Source organism: Phyllostomus hastatus, unplaced genomic scaffold, assembly GCF_019186645.2.
Source record: "Phyllostomus hastatus isolate PE091 unplaced genomic scaffold, TTU_PhHast_1.1 phas_contig_948, whole genome shotgun sequence".
Classification (NCBI taxonomy): domain Eukaryota; kingdom Metazoa; phylum Chordata; class Mammalia; order Chiroptera; family Phyllostomidae; genus Phyllostomus; species Phyllostomus hastatus.
In genome coordinates, this window is record NW_025333993.1 from 9,964,475 (window position 1) to 9,981,945 (window position 17,471).

The 17,471-nt window shown below is 64.3% G+C and overlaps 1 protein-coding gene across 6 annotated transcripts in view; it reads left to right on the forward strand.

The window, feature by feature from the left end:
* Window positions 1–17,471, forward strand: part of TIAM1 (TIAM Rac1 associated GEF 1) — a 153,273-nt gene that overhangs the window by 24,329 nt on the left and 111,473 nt on the right. For 4 of the 6 annotated variants that reach the window (XM_045852403.1, XM_045852406.1, XM_045852400.1 and 1 more), the window contains exon 2: window positions 7,737–7,789. The exons of the other annotated variants lie outside the window; for them this stretch is intronic. The gene's annotated coding sequence lies outside the window, so the exon portion shown is untranslated. The remainder of the gene's footprint in view (window positions 1–7,736; window positions 7,790–17,471) is intronic. 6 annotated transcript variants of the gene reach the window in all.

Consider the following 17,471-nt stretch of genomic DNA (forward strand, 5'->3'; position numbering starts at 1 on the left):
CCTGACCACAGCTCATCTCCAGGGTGCCCCCGCCGCCCAGTCCTTCCTCGCCTAACCCTCTGTCCCTGTCCCGCTGGGGTGGGCTCTGCCGCCAGCCTCACGTCCCCCGGGTCTCTCGGTGTTTTGTCTCTGTCCTGAACGCGGGGCTTTCCTGTGCAGACCGTGCGCCCAGCCCAGCTGGGCGCCGGCGCTGTCCCCAGAACGCTTGGCGCTTTCTGCCCCTCCGCCTGGACGCTGGCTGTGCCAGCGCCCTGAAGAGGCCGTGCACCTGGTTCCCCGTCCTTAACCGTCCGTTTCCGGTGACAGCGCTCGTCAAGCCGTTCTTAAAACTCTCGGCCGATGAGAGCTCCTCCTCGTCTAGAGTCCTCCCCCTTTCTGCGTCTTCCGCTGGGGGTCGCGAGCCTCGTGTTACGTACCGGCGTGTGCGCCCCTCTCTTCCTGCTCACCCTGCGCATTCCTGGGCGGGGGCGGAGTGCGTCCTCCCTCCCCCGTCCCAGGAAGGACCCGAGCACCGGGTGCGGGGGGCAGTGTCTGGAGCGGTGGGCTCTCTGCGTCTCCCCCGGGCTGCCCCGGGAAGGCGGTCCACACGCAGGTGTTCGCAGGGCTGGCTCGCTGGCGGCGAGAGGCCCCTCAGGGCTTGTGTGGGATGTACGTACAGCTCCAAGGGGCGGGGGTGCCCACGTGTTCGTGGACACCCTCAGCAACTTCTGTAAACACAGCACACGCGTGCCTGTCACCCTGGCTAAAAAGGCGGCAGCATGGAAACACACCTGCAGGGTCTGATCCCGTTTCCAAATCAGACCCCACTCTGCGGTGTTGGGGGCCAGGACTGTGACGGTGAGAGTGGGGGCGGCAGTTCACCCCCGAGCAGAGGCCTGGGCTCCTCCTCGCAGGAGGTGCTGGCACCCAGCAGGTGCTCTTGTCTCCATGGCATCGTGTCCCCATGCACCACGTGCCGAGGCTCTGACCCCGGGCGGGCTGCAGCTGGAGACGGGCCCGGAAGAAGAGCATTCGGGTTAGATGTGGCCTGAAGCGTGGGCCCCCAACCCGACGGGCCGGTGTTCCTGGGAGCGAGTTGGGGAGCTCCTTTCTCTCTCTCTCTCTCTCTCTCTCTCTGTCTCTGTCTGTCTCTCTCTCTCTCTCTCTCTGTCTGTCTGTCTCTGTGTGTGTGTGCGTGTGCGCGCGTGTGTGTGTGTGTGTGTGCACCGAGAGAAGGCCGAGTGAGGACGCAGTGACAAGGTGACGGACCGCACACACCGGAGGCCGGCCCTGCCGACACTTCCGAGCTGGGAGATGTGAGTTCCTCTTGTTTAAGCCCCTGCCTGGTCTGTGGGGCTTTGTTCCGGCTGCCTGAGTGGACGGAGGCGTTTATTTTCCTTCCTTCCAAAGGCGGCCACCGTGTGCCACCCCCTCTGTGGTGACGTCGGCCGTTTTCGGGGCCAGGGTCCGAGCCTGCCTTTACTCTGGCCCGGGGCAGGGTCGGGCTTCTCGTCTGTACGTCCACTCTCTGTCTTCACCGGGCGGCTCGGAGAGCCAGGGGCGAGGAGGCCAACGCCGTGTGCTCAAAGCCCCTCGCGTGGCCCGGGCGGTGCACCCCGAGGGTGAGCCCGGTGCTGCCAGCGCGCCTGGGTAGCCCCGGACAAGTGCGAGCATTGCCTCACTCACGAATGCGGCTCCGGTGACACGCGGCGTCCCTGGGCAGCAAAGACGGGGAAGTGGGTCGGTGACACACTGCACCGCTTTGTGGTGCACGCGGGTGGCCCGGCTTAGTGGACACCCCGGTCTGAGGGAGGGTGTGCTTGAAAGCGTGAGCACCGGCGGCAGCGACGGGGGGGCGGGGGGCAGGCACAGCCTGCGGGGACAGTCTTGCCGCCAGCACCCGTCGGCCGCGCCTCGCGGGTGGAGCCGCTGCTTTCTTCCCGCACGTCCTTCCGGGACGGTGGCTCCGCGCCAGCCCGGCCCTGAGCCCCGGGGACCCAGGGCGTCGGTGCCGTCCTGAGTCGGCGACAGCCCCGTGGGACCCACGGGCAGTGGCCACACGGTGCTGCAGGTGCCGCCTGCGAGCGCGTGCCGAGGGCGGGCAGCGTTTCCTGCCGACTGGGGGCAGACACTGGGGACGGCGTCCCCCCAGGGCGGCCGTGCTGGGGCTGAGTTTGGGGCCGGAGGTCCCGGTAGCCTGGGCCCAGCGGAGCAGCGGTGTTCCAGGCAGCGGAACCCCCGGCGTGTCCTGGAGGGCCGTGTGCACGCCGGTCCTGCCCCTCACCCGTCTCCTCTCCTCCTGTCCGGCCAGTTCCGTCCTGTGAACTGGTTCCCTGGGGCGAGAGAAAGGCCCGTCCGTGGTGTTTGCCGGTTTTCATGGTGCGAATGTCCCCACCAGGGCGGCTCCATGGTGCCTACACGACATCGGCTGGCCCGCAGAATCCCCACAGCAGTTAGTGGTGGGCCACAGGCCTCTCCGGTGCCACTTGGTGGTGGACCACCGCCTCCCATCCATTCATCATCCGCCCGTCCATCCGTCTGTCCATCCTCCACCCGCCCGCCCATCCTCCATCCTTCTTTCCGTTCTTCTATCCATCCATCAATCCGTCCATCCATGCATCCTTCCATCCACCCATCCATCAATCCATCCATCCATCCTTCCATCCATCTATTTATCTCTCCATCCATCCATTCTGCACCTGCCCATTCATCCTTCCATCCATCTGCCCATCCATACATCCGTCCATCCTTCCATCCTTCCTTCCATTCATTTATTTATCCATCCTCCACCTGCCCATCCATTTGTCCGTCCATCCATTCGTCTATCCATCCATCCACCCATCCATCCCCGCATCCTTCCATCCATCCATCCAGCCAGCCATGTATCCATCCATCCTCTACCTCCCCATCCATCCGTCCATCCACCCATCCATTTATCCATTTGTCCGTCCATCCCTGCCAGCCCCGTGAGCTCAGGGCGGGGACCGTGGTGGACGAGTCGCGTGCCTCGCCAGCCCTGCCCTCCCGCGGCCGAGCCGAGCCGAGCCGAGCTGGGGGTGGTTTGTGTGTGGAGGTGCGGTGCTCACACCGCCTGTCTGGGGAGGGAAAAGCCGTGTGCGCGAGCCGCGTGCGGCCGCTCCAGACCTCGTGTTTGCCGGTTCCCGCAGCCTTCACCCTCAGACGCTCCCAGTCAACGCCCGTTTCCAGCCCTCGCTGCTGGGGACGCAGCCCCGGCCCCTGAGGCGGCCGTCGGATGATGGCCCCCGGAACCTCGGCGTCGTCGGGCTTGGCGGAGGACGACCCCAGAGCCCCGGCTGCTCCCCTTGGCGGCGGGGTCTTCCTGCCCCGCCCCTGGGCTCCGGGCCCGGCCGGACAGGGGCAGGCAGGCCAGTGCTGGAAAGTCCCCGGCGGGTCGGGGGTCTCGTGTGGTCAGTAGAGAAACCTCACCAGCCATGGCTGTCAGGGTCTCGGGGCCAGGGGGTCCGGTCTGGGCAGACACCAGCACTGCGGCCTGCAGGTCACTCTGTGGGCAACAAGGGGCTTCCATGAGCCTGGAACCAGCGTGATGCCATCCGGCCGCAGCTTCCAGACGGCGTCCTGGAGGCAGCCGGCCCTGGGAGCGGGCCCAGCAGCACAAACCCTCAGGGCCAGGGGTCGGCGCCCCCGGGTCGGGGTGGCTGCGGAAGGACTGCGCCTGCCCGGGCAGGCGGGCCTGTGGCAGGCGGACCAGCCGTGTGATGGTGGTGCCGACGCCTGCAGGGACGGCCTCTGGTCGCAGCCCTGGGCAGAGCCCCGTGCACCTGTGAGTCCCTCTCCGTGCCCGACCCCCTCAGGCAGCTCTGTGACCGTGCCCGTTTCCCAGGTGAGAACAGCCGCTCCGCTCCGGTGCGTGTGCTGTGGTTTCAGGAGCACGGACACAGGAAGCATGTGCCCGAGTCCCGGAGACGGTGCCGGCTCGGGGGCTGTCCTCAGGGCACAGTGGCCCCTGCCACTCGACGGACGGGCCGAGGGGACTGCAGGGAGCCGGCAGGGCCGCCGCTGGCCGTGGTGCCCTCACCACTGTATGCCAGACCCCCGCCCGAGCCCGGTGTGGGTTCCTGTAACCCTCACAGAAAGGGGGGGGGCGGGGATGGCGAGGGCGTCCAGCTGGTAGGTGGGGAAACTGAGTTGGGGGTGAGGCCGCCCTGTCAGTAAGTGGCAGGACTGAGTGTCAGCGGAGGTCACCAGGCTCCTGAGCGGCCTCCGCGCTGGGTCCCTGGAGCCGCTGGGGGTGGGAGGGTGGTGTGGGGGGACACTGTCGTCAGGGTCCGTGGGGTAGAAGCTCTGGTCTCTCTTGGGCGTCCCTGCCCGGTGGCTGGTGACCCCTCTTGGGGCATTGGCCCTGGCGCAGGCGGGAGGGTGACTGTGGGCTCTCGTGGGTTTGCCCCCGAGGGCACCCGGTGGCGGGGATGGAGACGGCTCTGAGGGGCAGAGACCAGTGTGCTGGCGAGTGGGGCACATGCTGGGTCTCGGGGCGCCTTTCTCACCGACCCCCGGACAGCCCTGTGAGGGGAACCGGCCCCGGCAGGGTGCACCACTGGCCCTCGGCCGCACAGGCCTAGGGTGCAGGGCTGACTCCTCGGTGCCCGGACTGGGGCGCCTGCGGCCACCTCTGGGCATTTCCGGCAGGCTCAGCCCGCCGGCCTGCCATTTCTGGAGCCTTACCCCCACTCTGAGGCTGCCGCCCCCCACTCCCTGACTCAGCAGCCGGAGCTTCCAGAACAGGGTGCACTTTTCCAGCCCCGGAACTGTGGCTGCTGGTGCTTGAGCTCCCGTGCACCTGCTGAGCGGTGGGCCTTGGAGATGCCTCCTGCCCGGGGATGGGGCTGGTGTGATCGGGGGAGCTCGTTCCCAGCTGTCTCCTCACTGGACGGGGCGGCGGGCGAGTGGCTGGGGTGGGGGGCGCCTCGGGGAGCGGGGCAGGGCAGGTCACAGGTGCCTGTCGCCCTCCTGGGCACCCCCATCCGGGGCAGCTTGGCTCTGCACTTTTGGGTCCACTTCTGAGCATGTGGTGGAATTTTTGACCTTCTTCTTTCCGGATTTCTCTTGTCAGAAACACGCTCGGATGTGCAGAACCTGGTGTGCAAGCTCCGGGTTTCCACGGGGACCTGACACAGGGCTTCTCTCCACACGCACGCACGCACGCACACACGCACCGTGAGGTCTGCCTCGGAGACTGTGATCCCTTTCTTCTCCTTCCCCGTCGGCGGAGGGCACGTCGGACAGTCAGGTCTTTGATTCTCTTTCCATTGTTGTCCCCGGGGGCCTGGCAGGCAGACTCACGGCACACAGAGAGGTGGCGGGGGGCGTGTGAAGCTGGGCCGCAGGGTCATGAAGCGAAGGGGCCGAGGGTCACCGCGGCAGCCGAGGAAGCCCGTCCCATGTAACCGCTCAGACTGCGAGAACAGAGCACCACTCACCGGGCGACTTCTAAAGGCAGTTCCGGAGGCTGCAAGTCCAAGGTCAGGGTGCTGGCAGGCTTGGCCTGTCTTCCCGCTGGGCCCTCTCTCGTGGTGGACGGGGTGGGGGGCGGGGAGTGCTCCGGGGCCCTTTCGTAAGGACACTGGTCCCATTCACGGGGGCTCTGCCCTCCTGACCCAGTAGCCCCTCCCAGAGGCCCCTCCTCCTGTACCAGCACACAGCGGGTTAGGTTCCAGCATGTGCAGTCTGAGGGGCACTCTGCCCCTGGGACTGCGGTTGAGGGAGGGCTGGCTGAGTGATGCTGTGTGGCTCGTGGTGGAGAGACCCCCCAGGTGACCCCGCAGAGGGGAAGCCGGGGGTCCACGCTCCTCTGTTACTTCCTTCTGGTCTCTTGGCTTCTGCTGGTACCTCCAAGGGGCAGTGGGCAAGGCAGCCTGGTTGGTGCCGGCCCGGAGGTCCGCCTTGCAGGGCGCCGACACTGGTGGGAGAGATGGGAGGCAATCTGAAGGGTGGCATGAGAACATCCTGCACACCCCACACTGCACACCCCACACTGCACACCCCACAGTACACACTGCACACCCCGAACTCGGCCCTTCAGATTCTGCAATGACTTTTGTCCAGTAGGTGGCGCTTGCGAGTGGGTGAGGGTGCAGCTTTGTGTCCTTGGGGACTCAGGGACCAGGCATCTCGGGAATTGCCTAGCTCCTGCTGTGGAGGCTCGTAATCCTGCTAGTGATCGGAAGTCTCCTGCTTTTTCAGTGGCTTTTGAATCCAGTCTTCTAGTTTTTTTCTGACTTTTTTTCAAAGCAAGGCCACTTTGGAAGGTCTCATCACCAGTCTGCCTGGGTGTCATAGGGACTGTATATGAACAATCAGGTGCTGCTCCCTCGTCGTAGGGGGCTCGATGTATAGAATTGGGCACTTTCAGAGTTTTCAAACGGAAACCACACGCGGGGAAGCAGCTGAGACACTAACAAGAGTTCTGCTGTGTGCAGTGCACGGCACCGGGAGGCTGCTGGGGTCTGGCAGGGCGGGGGCCACCCCCGGTGTGCCTGCCGCTCTGCCGCCATGGACGCCACCTCTGCCCCTCTGCCTGGAGGTGCGGTTTCCGGGGCTGACAAAGGCTGTCTCCTTCAGCAAGTGCCAGTCTCGCCCCGAGCCCACTCACCCCCCAGGCCGGGCCTTGGTCCCCTCCGTGTTTCAGCAGGAGCCCGAGGGGGCAGTTTAGGAGAAGCCCCACCCATGTATCTGTGCCCCGGAGCTGCCTCAGCAAACTCTGGATGTCTGTGGTGTTTTTAAAAAAGATTCCATTCATTTATTTTTGGAGAGGAGAAAGGAGGGAGAAAGGGAGAGAAACACCAGTGTGTGGTTGCCTCTCACGTGCCACCTGCTGGGGACCTGGCCCACAACCCAGGCGTGTGCCCTGACTGGGAATCGAACCAACGACCTTCTGATTCGCAGGCCGGCACTCAGTGCACGGAGCCACAGCAGCCAGGGCCTGTTGTCTGCTGGTCTGACAAGATCGCCTGCACTTGATGTTTCCCCCCAGTGGTTTCCCACCCATGACCCCTCACTCTGCTCGTTGCTCCGGACCTCCCCCGCGTGTGCTGCTCTGCTCGCCGTGCAGCCCACCTCTCTCCTCCAGCACAGTGGCTGTGTGCAAAGCCTCCCTACCTTTTCAGCAAGCATCAGGACAAGTTCTCGGCGTTGCCCAGCACCACACCTTGCCGTGGTCTGGGTCCTCAGAGCCTGCCGTCCACCCTCACGCGCGTCCAGGGCGTGTGACGAGCTGCTCGCCCGCTGGTGGCTGGTCCCCGCTGTTGGGAGCCCTGCCTCCACCCCAGGCTGGAAATCTGCCTCGACGTTCACCGAGTGATGCCAGTCCTGCCCTGGCTTGAACCGTTCCCGCCCCCACTGAGCGAAGACATCGCTGCTTGAATGTTAACTGTCCTACCGGACGCAACCTTCGGCAGCCCCTCTGTGGCCCTTCCCGCTGGTGTAACAGGACCCCCCGCCCGGCTGTAGCCGAGCTGCCTCGGACTCTGGGCTGTGGTCGCTGTGGAGGGGGCTGTGCCGGGGGGCGGTGCCCGGGCTGACCTGTGCCCTTCCAGGCACAGTCTGTCCCGGGGACTCCTGCATCTCCGCTCCCAGGCCTTCGCTCCCCCTCTGCTGTGGGTTCGCGCTGGTGCCTGGCTGGATGGTTCTGTGAATGACACACTTTCTTCTTTCCCGGAACACAGTGTGTGAGCTTTGTGAAGCCTGTTTGTCACAAGTCTTTTTTTTTTAATTTGCAGGTTGACGGCCGCGTCCCAGGTGTTAACGCGATCGGAAGCCTGACCCCCGCACGGTGAGCAGTGTGTACTCCTGGGCGCCCTGGGTGCCTTGAAGGACTCCTGGGTGCATCTGGGTGACGAGGGACATCGGCCTTTTAACTCGGCTGTTTGTCTGGTGGCCCTGAGTCCGCGCCTGGTGTCCACTGCTCTGCATCCTTAGTTTTCGTGTCACCTCCTTTGTGGGTGCGTTTGCGAACAGCGACCTCTGCAGGTCGGCGCGACCACAGCTGTCTGCTTGAAGGAGAGTGCTGGGGAGAGGATGTAGAAAGACAATCAAGTTTGTTTACAGATACTTTAATCCGACTCTGGAAAGATAAGAATTGTTTTCTAAACAACACAGCGCTATTATCTCATGTAAAAATGAGCTATAATTTGTTTATCAGTGCCACTGAGTCGTCACACTCAGGTTTCCACGGCGTCTCAGGGATAGGTGTTTCCTCACTGGCTAACAAATGCCTGAGGCTGATCCGAGGATTTGGAGTCCGCTCACTGCGCTTGGCTGAAGCGTCTCCTAAGTCTCTCGTGCGTGTCCTGTCCCTCTTGTTCCGTCTTGCCCTGTGTCTGGCAGAGACGCCGGGTCTTCTGTTGTGTGGAGCTCCCCACAGTGGAGACGGTGCCGCCGACATCCTTGTGTTCTTCAGTGTGCTTTATTGCACCCCCCAAGTCTCCTGTACACCGAAGGCTGGACTGGATTAGGGGTCAGTTTACTGGTGAAAGCAGCTCCTACGGGACAGTGTGACTCGGTCAGGTGACATGTTCCAACTCTTCTCCATGTTGGCAGGGACAGGTGCCGTCTCGTGAGGCCCCACCATTCGTTTCCCCGTGTTCGGGCGGCCGTCCACGGCCCCAGTGGACCCCGGGCCGGCCTTTGTTTAGGGGTCTCGGACAGGCAGCCCTCTGTTCCGCCGTCTGTTCTGTGTTCCTTAGCTGGAAAATCTCCATAAGGAACTGTATTTAAACCTTTTTAACAAGTTAGCTTGAGGTAGAGCTTGTCTGCAAAAGGCAGAATAATGACTTCATTCTTTCCTCGTATTTTTCCAGAATAACGAATTGGTTCCCTACTCTCCTTTGCAGATGAGCAGTCAGTTGTTGAGAAGGATACCGCTGAGAACCCAGTGCAGTTGGTGTCGGGTCAGGACCCGGTGGGACGGGAGTAAGGAAGAGCCTCTTCTTTTAGGCGTCTGAGCTCTAGGAAACATTTCTGGTTGATGAAAGGGAGGAGGGAAGGGGGGCGTGGAGTAAAACGGGACGAGGCTGGAAATCTGCGAGCGTCATCGAATTCCGACAAAGGGGACAAAGAACAAGGATGCGCAGAGTAAGCGATGGAGACGGGGACCGTCTGAGACAGCGAGGGTGGCTGAGGGTGGCGGGGGGTGATGGGGGGTGGGAAATGTGTGGGATCCGGGTCCCGTGGGGCCTCGCAGGCCGCTGTGGGGCCTTTGGGGGCCCTTGGACGGGCCATGTGGCACCGTGAGAAGCATTTTGGAGGTGGAGGGGACGGGGCTTGCTGATGGATGACCTTCCAGTGAGTGTGACAGGAGGAGCCATCTCCAAGGGGGAGGGGCCACAGGCCCTGGGGGTGGGCGGGGCAGGGTGGACCTGCCGGTAGGAGGTGAAGGCTGGGAGTGGGGGTCCCCCAGTCCTGAGCGCGTCTGAGCTGCTGGGCAGGCTCCTCTGGAAGGACAGTCACCTCTTTCAGCTTGGGGACCACAGCCCGACCTCGGCCCTGGCTGCTGCCAGCCACAGAAAGGGCCGGGTGGTCTGGGGAGGTGACTGCTGCGCCTGGGATGAGCGCCCAGTTCTGAAGACATGCGCGCCCGTGACGGAGCAGAGCTGCTCCCGGGAGGGAGACACGCTTGTCGCGTGAGAGCAAGTTGTTGGGGGACGGCTGCGGCCTGGAGCCTGGGCTGGACTCTGGCTTTGGAGGTCTCCCGGGGCTGACGCGCCGGGCTCCGTGTCTCGGTGTCAGCGAAGCGGTTCCTTTGGTCTCGATGGGTCTTCATGGATGGCTGCAGAATTCTTTATTTCAAAAAAATTGAAATAGATGTAAACTACAAGGACTTGTCTCCCTTAATTGCATCTTAATGTAATAAAAACCAGAGTGTAATTATTAAAAACGATACAAGGAAATAATTAAAACAATATCATCGCCCCGCGCAGAGCCTGGTTCATCCTGCACCCGGGACTAATTGTTGTTGTGATGTGTAATTAACTCTCTCTCCGAAGTGCGGGGCTGGAGCGGGGGCGGCGGGTCCCCCGGCTCGGGCGGCGTCTGCGGCTGCCCCCGCCCCCGGAGCGCTTCGGCGCGTGCGCACGCGCAGCCTGGGCCGCTGTTTTGTGCGCACGCGCAGCCTGGGCTTCGGTCTTGGTCGTTTTCTGTGGGGGATGGAGGGAGATGCCGAAAGACGCAGTAGGACGCGGGGTCGTCCGCTGCTTGACCAGACGGCCCCTACGGCCGCCGCGGGCCGGTCGGGAGGGAGGGCTGTGGCTTCAGCTCAGGCCGCGGGGGCGCTTCCGGGGAGTCGGACTAACCCGGGTGGGGGAGGGTCCTTCCTGCCCGGTGTCGGGTTGGCCCGGGGCTTAGGCGTGACACCGGCTCCTTTTCTACAGCCGCCCTGACCTGGCCCCGGGGATCTCGCTGCTGGGATGTCCAGGGGCGGGGCGGCCGAGGAAACAGCCCAGGAGGAACGGGGGAGTGGCGGGCTCCGAGGCCAGAGCCCGAGCCTCAGTTTCCCCGCGGCTCACCGGGGCACCCGTGGCGCGCTGAGGATGGGGAGACCAGAACACGCAAGATCATAAGTTAAAAGTGTTGGGAGAGAACCTTCCAGGGAGACCCCGGCTTCTCCTTGTTGCTGTTGCTTTGGTTCAAGAGTTCTTTGCCTGTACCGCCAAGTCCCGGCTTCTGGGGCAGGGAGGGGCTGCTGCCACGTTGTCCCCTGGGGACTCACACTTCTTACCCTTCGTATTTACGGCTGGCTCCAGTTACCGTGGGGAGTAGATCCCTCTGTGCCCGAGGCCCTGAGAAACGGTCCAGTCTCACGTTCCTCGGGCTGACAGATTTAACTTTGCTGCCGGTGCAGAAAGTAGATATGGAACTTTGATTGTAGCAGTTACTCATCTCTCCTGATTTCCTCCCTTGTAAGTTCCCGGAGCGCCTGCGCGGAAGCCATTGGTCCCGACTGTTACGCCTCAGAGCCACTGCGACGCCGCAGATCTTCCGCTTCCCCCCGAAATGCAATGCAGCGAGGACCCTGGTAGAAACCTGCCTTTGCGGACTTATCTTTAAACTGGGAAGCGGTGTCCCCAGCTGCTCCCGAGCCGACTGCAGGCTGACTCAGCGCCGCGCCTCTGGTGGCAGGAAGGCCGGAGCAGCTTCTGAACCGCAGCGCCTGTGAGAGTGCGTCCAGCTGGTCGACACCCGCCAGCTTGTTACAATTTCTGGGGGGTCTTCAGCACTGCCTATGCATGAGGACACGTGGCCTGCTGCTTGGAGCTGAAGAGATTATTTTTGTGACTTTTGCACGTGTCGGGATGTCATCAGTTTCCCTCCTCCTGGCTGTTCCAGTTTGAGGCTGAGGAGGGAGGACCCGAGGGTGGGTCCTAGGCTGCGGCTTCTCCTGGCTACGGGGAGGTCGCACCCCCCGAGCTGGGGTTCAGGAGCATGTCCTCGCCGCCCTCGTGGCAGCCAGCCCTGTCTGGGGTGTCGGCTGCATCACGGTTGGACTCGCGTTGCCCACGGGGGCTCCAGGTCCCCGTCTGTAGCTGTTCCCCTGGGCAGCTGGTACACTGCCGGCCGGCTTGGGAACGAAAACTCGGAACACTGTGATAATCCCAGGCTCATTGTAGAAACCAGGGCCGAAAGTAGGGGTTTTTTGGTCCCAAATAAGCATATCAGAAATTGTATTTTGAAAGCTGAAGGAGGTTTACAGGTAGGGCCACAGGAGTCCGGAACCTGGGATTTCATTCTAACGGTAGAGGTGGTGGGCCTGTGAGGTTTCTCATTGAGGGCCTTTATTAATTGTTTTTAAAGATTTTAATTATTTATATTTGGAGAGAGAGAGAGAAAGAAAAGGAAAGAAACACCAGTGGGTGGTTGCCTCTTGCACGCCCCCTACTGGGGACCTGGCCCCCAACCCAGGCATGTGCCCTGACTGGGAATCGAACCGGCAACCCTGTGGTTCACAGGCCAGCACTCCATCAGCTGAGCCACACCAGCTAGGGCTCAGCCAGGGCTCACAGAGGGCCTTTAAATGCTTGGGGCCCCTCTAGAAGCAGGTTGAAGCTCTGAGGCCTCGCCCTGGGGAAACACATGGGTGTGCCACACGGCTGCTTGTGTGCGGCCTGACCGGGGCCCCGGGTCTGTCTTGTCCCGCACGTCAGCGTGTCACGGAACCATCGTGGTGCGCAGCTCTGTGCTGGGCCGGGAGCCCCGGTGAAAGCCGGGTCTCCCTGGGTGTTCTTTCCAGACTCAGTGCCGACGAGCTGACCTTGGATGCAACCCGAAGACATTCCTCTCAACTCAGGGGCCGTGAATCACCTGCATCGGGCAGTTGAAGTAGGACGCAGTTTTAAATAAACTGCGTTTTTCATTAAAAAATAAAAAGTCCGGCAGATTTGCTAGGCAGGGTGAAGCCGGAAGCGGGGGAGTGCCCGGAGGGGGTGTCCGCACTGGGTGCTGCGTGATTGCGGATGCAGACCTCAGACCCTCCCTCTGAGGGGCCGGGCGTGGGCAGCAGGGTGATCGGGGGCCTGGACCCACCTGAGCACTGTGGGGGGCCCCGGGCACCCTCCGCCCTCACAGGGCGTGTCCGTGGGAGGAGGCTGCAACCCCCCTCTGCCTCCGCCTGTGCCGCCTGGGGAGCTGCTCCTGGAGCCTGGGTGCTCTTTCTCGCCCAGGACGCGAGGGTTTAATTATCCCCGTGACGCAGCGCTGGGGAATCTGACAGGCCCGGCCACGTCCGCGCTGCAGGCGCCGGCCGCCTGTGCCTTCCCGTCCGCCTCGGCCTGTTCCTCAGGCTTGAAGCTGCTGAACGCAAGGCGAGAGGCCACGCTTTCTCCTCCTCAGGCAGGAATGCCGTCGCCGCTGCCGCTCCGAGGTGGCTGGCAGTGGCTTTCGTCCCTGGGTGATGTGCGCGTCAGAGGCACGGCCGAGTTCGGTATTTAACACATCATCAGTTCTCTGACACGTGGGGTCATACCCGACCAGCCCCTGGAGACGGTCCTGGCTCCGGCGGCCACTGCCAGTGCGGCTGGGCAGCAGGCGCCCCCACACTCCATGCTCCTCCCTGGGTCCGACGGGGTGGCACGGGCCTGTCCCGGGCCCCGTCTTCCATCCCAGTCTCAGCGGAGAGTCTTCTGGGTCACCCTAGCCTCGACGTCTGCCCGCCCAGGCCCCGCATTCCCACCCTGGACCTGTCGGTCCTTGGCCTGCTCCCCACGTCCTGGGAGGCTGGGTCAGCGACCTCCTGCCCTCGGCGTCCCTGCTTACTGCCACCAGAGCTGCACTTGCCCTCCCGCCCCTGCGGCGTTTGTCCTCGTGAAGTCCCCTTGCCCTCTTGACACGAGTCACACGGCTTTTTCCGTGACGACCTGGAGGCTCTGGTGTGTCCGAGATGGGGCCGTGCGGAAGCCAGGACGGGCCGGCCCTGGACCCGGAGCCCGAAGCGCAGCGGCTCTGACCGCGCAGCGGCGTCTCCCTCCTGCACGCGGCACGCCCTCCCGGCGGGGGTCTGGGCCCAGGCTCCCCGGAGGGTGGCTCCCCGAGGACCGGCGAGCGCAGAGGGCTCCCAGGGAGGGCACAGCCCCGCACTCACGTGCCTGGGGCCGCAGTCCTGGGCACGCCCATCCCTGGGACGGAATTCTGGGAAATGTAGTGCCCACGAAGCTGCGGTGACTGGATGCTACCCCCCTCCCCGCTGTGGTTCTCTCTAATTTATGTGCCACGTCACAAATACTGGATCTCCACGTGGCACCTCTCCTGAAGTTCGGGGTACTCCCCCGCCAGCGCAGGCCCTGGGCGGGGGGCTTCCTGGGTCGGAGGGTCCAGCACGTGCTGCCTGCTTCCCAGAGGGGCCTCGCAGGGGGCGCGGCCAGGCCGGCCAGGGGAGCCCCAGGCCGCCGGCTGGTGGCGGGCCCTGCGCGCCGGCTCCTGACGTAACCAACGCCTTGAGGCTCTGCCGGACGTGTTACTTCCGCCCTTGCGGGGCGGCACCGGTAGCAGGGACATCGGCCCCGCAGCTAGGAAGGGCTGGTGGGCGGCGGCCCGGCCTGCGCTTTGGTCGGAGAGAACGAGGCAGCGTGGCTGCCCGGAGCCCCAGACGGACGGACGCCCTGTGCCGGGACCTGCCGACGGGCTCGGCGACCGAGTGTGCAAGGGGTGACGGGTGGCCCCGGTCCCCGGTGGGAGTGGGGGCGGCAGGTCTCGGCTGCCGCAGTGACCTTGGACGCCCCTTCACTTCAGGACGCCGTGGCCAAGGTCTTTGTGGCTGCGTTCAGGCGTTCAGGTGAACGCTGTTTGCTTTCTCTTCTTAAAAGTTTTTTTTTTCCTCCCTACAAGAGTACTTTTAGTTGTCATTGGTGACTTCCGACCGTGGAAACACGATCGGTCACTGTCGTCCCCTTTCCCGGGGCCCATCCTTTCCTCCGCAAGGTGCCCTGCTGGCCGCAGCCTCGACCTCCCAGCCGCGTCTGCTGAGCTGGTGGCTGTTCCCCCAGCAGCCCTCCCTGGGGGCCGGCAGGAAGCCACGGCTGAGTGACACGCTGTCGCCCTGGCTGGCGTGGCTCTGGGGCTGGGCAGCGTCCTGTGGAACTGAAAGGTCACTGGTTCCATTCCTGGTTGGGGCACGTGCCTGCGTCTCGGCTTCCGTGCGGGGTTGGGCCGGTGCCAGAGGCGGCCGATCGATGTCTCTCTCCCTCTCTTTCTCCCCGTTTCCCTCTTTCTGAGAGTAAAATAAAATCTTAAGCACACACACACACACGTTGTCTGTGGCTCTGTACAGCGAACTGCTCGGTCTGGCCCTCTGTGCCCTGGCTGGACCACTGCGGCTCATGGGGGGGCAGGATTGAGCACGGGGACCAGCTGTGGGCCCACCTCCCACTGAGGTCTGAGCTTGCGGTCCCATTTACTCCTCCCTCTGAGGAACCCAGCCCCGCAGTCAAGCAGCCCGCCCGACTGAGCCATGCTGGCGTGGGTCAGACTCATGTGTTCGTGAACCACACAGATCGACTACACGCGTTTTCTGACTCCAGCTGGAAGGAGCTGGGATTGACGGGCTCCTGACGGGGTGTGGGGGGGGGGCACACCCAGAGGCAGCTTCTCATCGAGAGAGGAAGGTGGTGTGTTCGTCCTCCCACCAACGGGACACTTAGGGGGAGAGCGGTCCCCGGGGGCTGGTCACACACGCAGAGCCCCAGGCTGCGCCCGGGGGCCAGAGCCGGTGTCCCCCACACAGCCCCCTGTTGGTCCCTGGGCTCCAGGGCCACCCCAGCTAGGCTCTCTCTGTCCTGCACCCCTGCCCGACGCCCAGGACTCCGGGAGACGATCGAAGCCGGCGGCCCCGCGGCCCGGCCAGCTCCGCTGCAGGCTGCGTTCGACGCAGGTGTCCGGGATCGCGTGCCGTTCCGGCCCTTTGTCCCTCCCCCATCGTCACGTCTCCAGCTGCCCCTCGCCCTGGCCCCAGCGCCACCAGAGGTGGACTCGTCCCCACCCCCAGGGAGCTGCCTGTCCTCGGAGAGGCTGCAGAAAGCTTCTCCGAGGACTGAGAACGCAGACGCCCGCAGGCTTTGTGGGCACCCGGAGTCTAGGCGGCTCGCTGGTGTGGGGAGTCACGTTCATGACCGAGTCCCGGCCCGGCTCCCGCGTGGGCTGGTGGGAGGTCTGTTCGCCTGCAGTGTCCCCGCCGGGGCCTCTGTGGGCTCCCAGGGGACGGCGTGGCTGAGGCTGGTCCCGGGTGGGCACAGCTGCCCAGGGTGCCACCACGGGGTGTGGGCCTGCTCTGCCCCCCCGTGTCTGGGGAGAGCCAGGGAGGGTGCGGGGGGTGGCGGTCACGCAGAGAGACCGTTGCTGGGCCTGGGAGGCCTGGCACGGCTGCACTGCAAAGCCACCTGTGTGTGTGACTGTGACCCCGTTTCTTCCTTCCAGCCACGGGGGCCCCCAGGGGAACCGTGTCTGAGTTCCGAGCACAGCCCTGGGCTGTGGGGAGCGGCCTCTGTTCTCGGTGCGGGGCTGTCCTCTGCGTCAGGGGAGCTCCCCGAGAAGGCTGCTTCTGGGTTTCCTTGTCACCTGGGGCAACCGCTCTCACTTGCCACGTGAGGCTGGGCTGAGCTCACTGCTGAACCTGCTGCCCGGCGCCGCTGTGGAGTTCGTTGGAAAGCTGCAGGGTCCTGTGGTCCAGCCGTAGGTGCCCTGTGTGGAGGTGCTGGGTGTGGGCATGGGTGCCCTGGGTGTTCAGTCGGATGCCGGTGACCCAGAGCCTTGTCCCCTGTGTCCCCGCCCAGCCTCTGAATCACCCCCCTGCTTTGTCTTGTCCCCCCACCGCCTGTCTCAGAGCACCTGTCCCACAGCACCTGTCTCAGGCGGCGCCTTTCAGGTCGGTCAGGGTCATGTGCTCAACACCTGCGTCTGCTTTTCAACTCCCAGTGTCCAAGCCAGGTGCTCACGGTGCAGTTTGCGGGGCAGGAGCCACCCCCTGTCTGCCGTCTCTGCGCCCACCCCGAGCCCTCGTGCTGGCTCTTCCGGCTGCTGGGACCCCATGCCAGAGGCCCTTCCCCCCTTCGGGGCGGGGGGCGCTGCCTCGCATCACCCGCCGGAAGCCAGCAGGAGTGTGTGCACGCGTCCCCGGCTCTGTAGGTGGAGCGTGGCCTGCGCGTCTGGCGCCTCCGCAAGGACATGGGTGTGAGCTGGCCTGCAGGTGTCCCGGGGAGCTAGCGTCTGTTCGCTGCCCCAGGGGCTTCTGGCCCCGTACAGCAGAATCCCTGTTAGGGGCATGCCTTCCGTTCCCGTGACTGGTGGCGGTTGTTTCTGACCGAGACCCTTGCCTGGGTCCTAGGACACGTTAGTTTGGCCCACTTCAGAGGCCACTGTAGAATGTCCCCTAGTTGTCCCCCGTTGGCAAGCGTTCCGGGTTCCCGGCGCGAGGCCACTCGGGCTGTCGGGTCTGCTGTGCGCGCCAGCGGTCCAGTGAGTAACGGGGTGGGCGCACCGGAGAAGTCCCAATCCATCTTGGCTCTGCGGGGAGGGTTTGGGCCCCCACGCTTCCGGGAGGTCGGTCCCGCTCGGCTCCGGGGCGCCGTTCGGACAGGACCGGGGGCCGCGCGGAGGTGGCCACGGACGGATTAGCTGTGGGGAGCGGCGGGGCGCGGGCTGCGCCCACGTGGACATCGTGGGGATCGTGGGCATCGGGGGCGGGGCGGGTGCTGGGGGAGGTAGGCGTGGCCGCAGCAGGGTTACGTGCGCCCGTATGGACGTCAGGACGTCGGGACGTGCAACGCAGGCCTTCCGACGACGGACGTTCTGGCGGAGTCAAAGCGATGCGCAAGCGCACTCCAGCTTTGGTCTTCGCCGGGAGTGGCGGCCTGCTGTCTGAGGCCGGACAGCCGCGGAGCCCCGGCCACCCTGCGCCTCGGAGGGTGTTGTTCCGGGGCTGGTCTCCGGTGGGCCGGGTGAGCGCTGACGTTCCGTGCGTGAGATGCATGTTT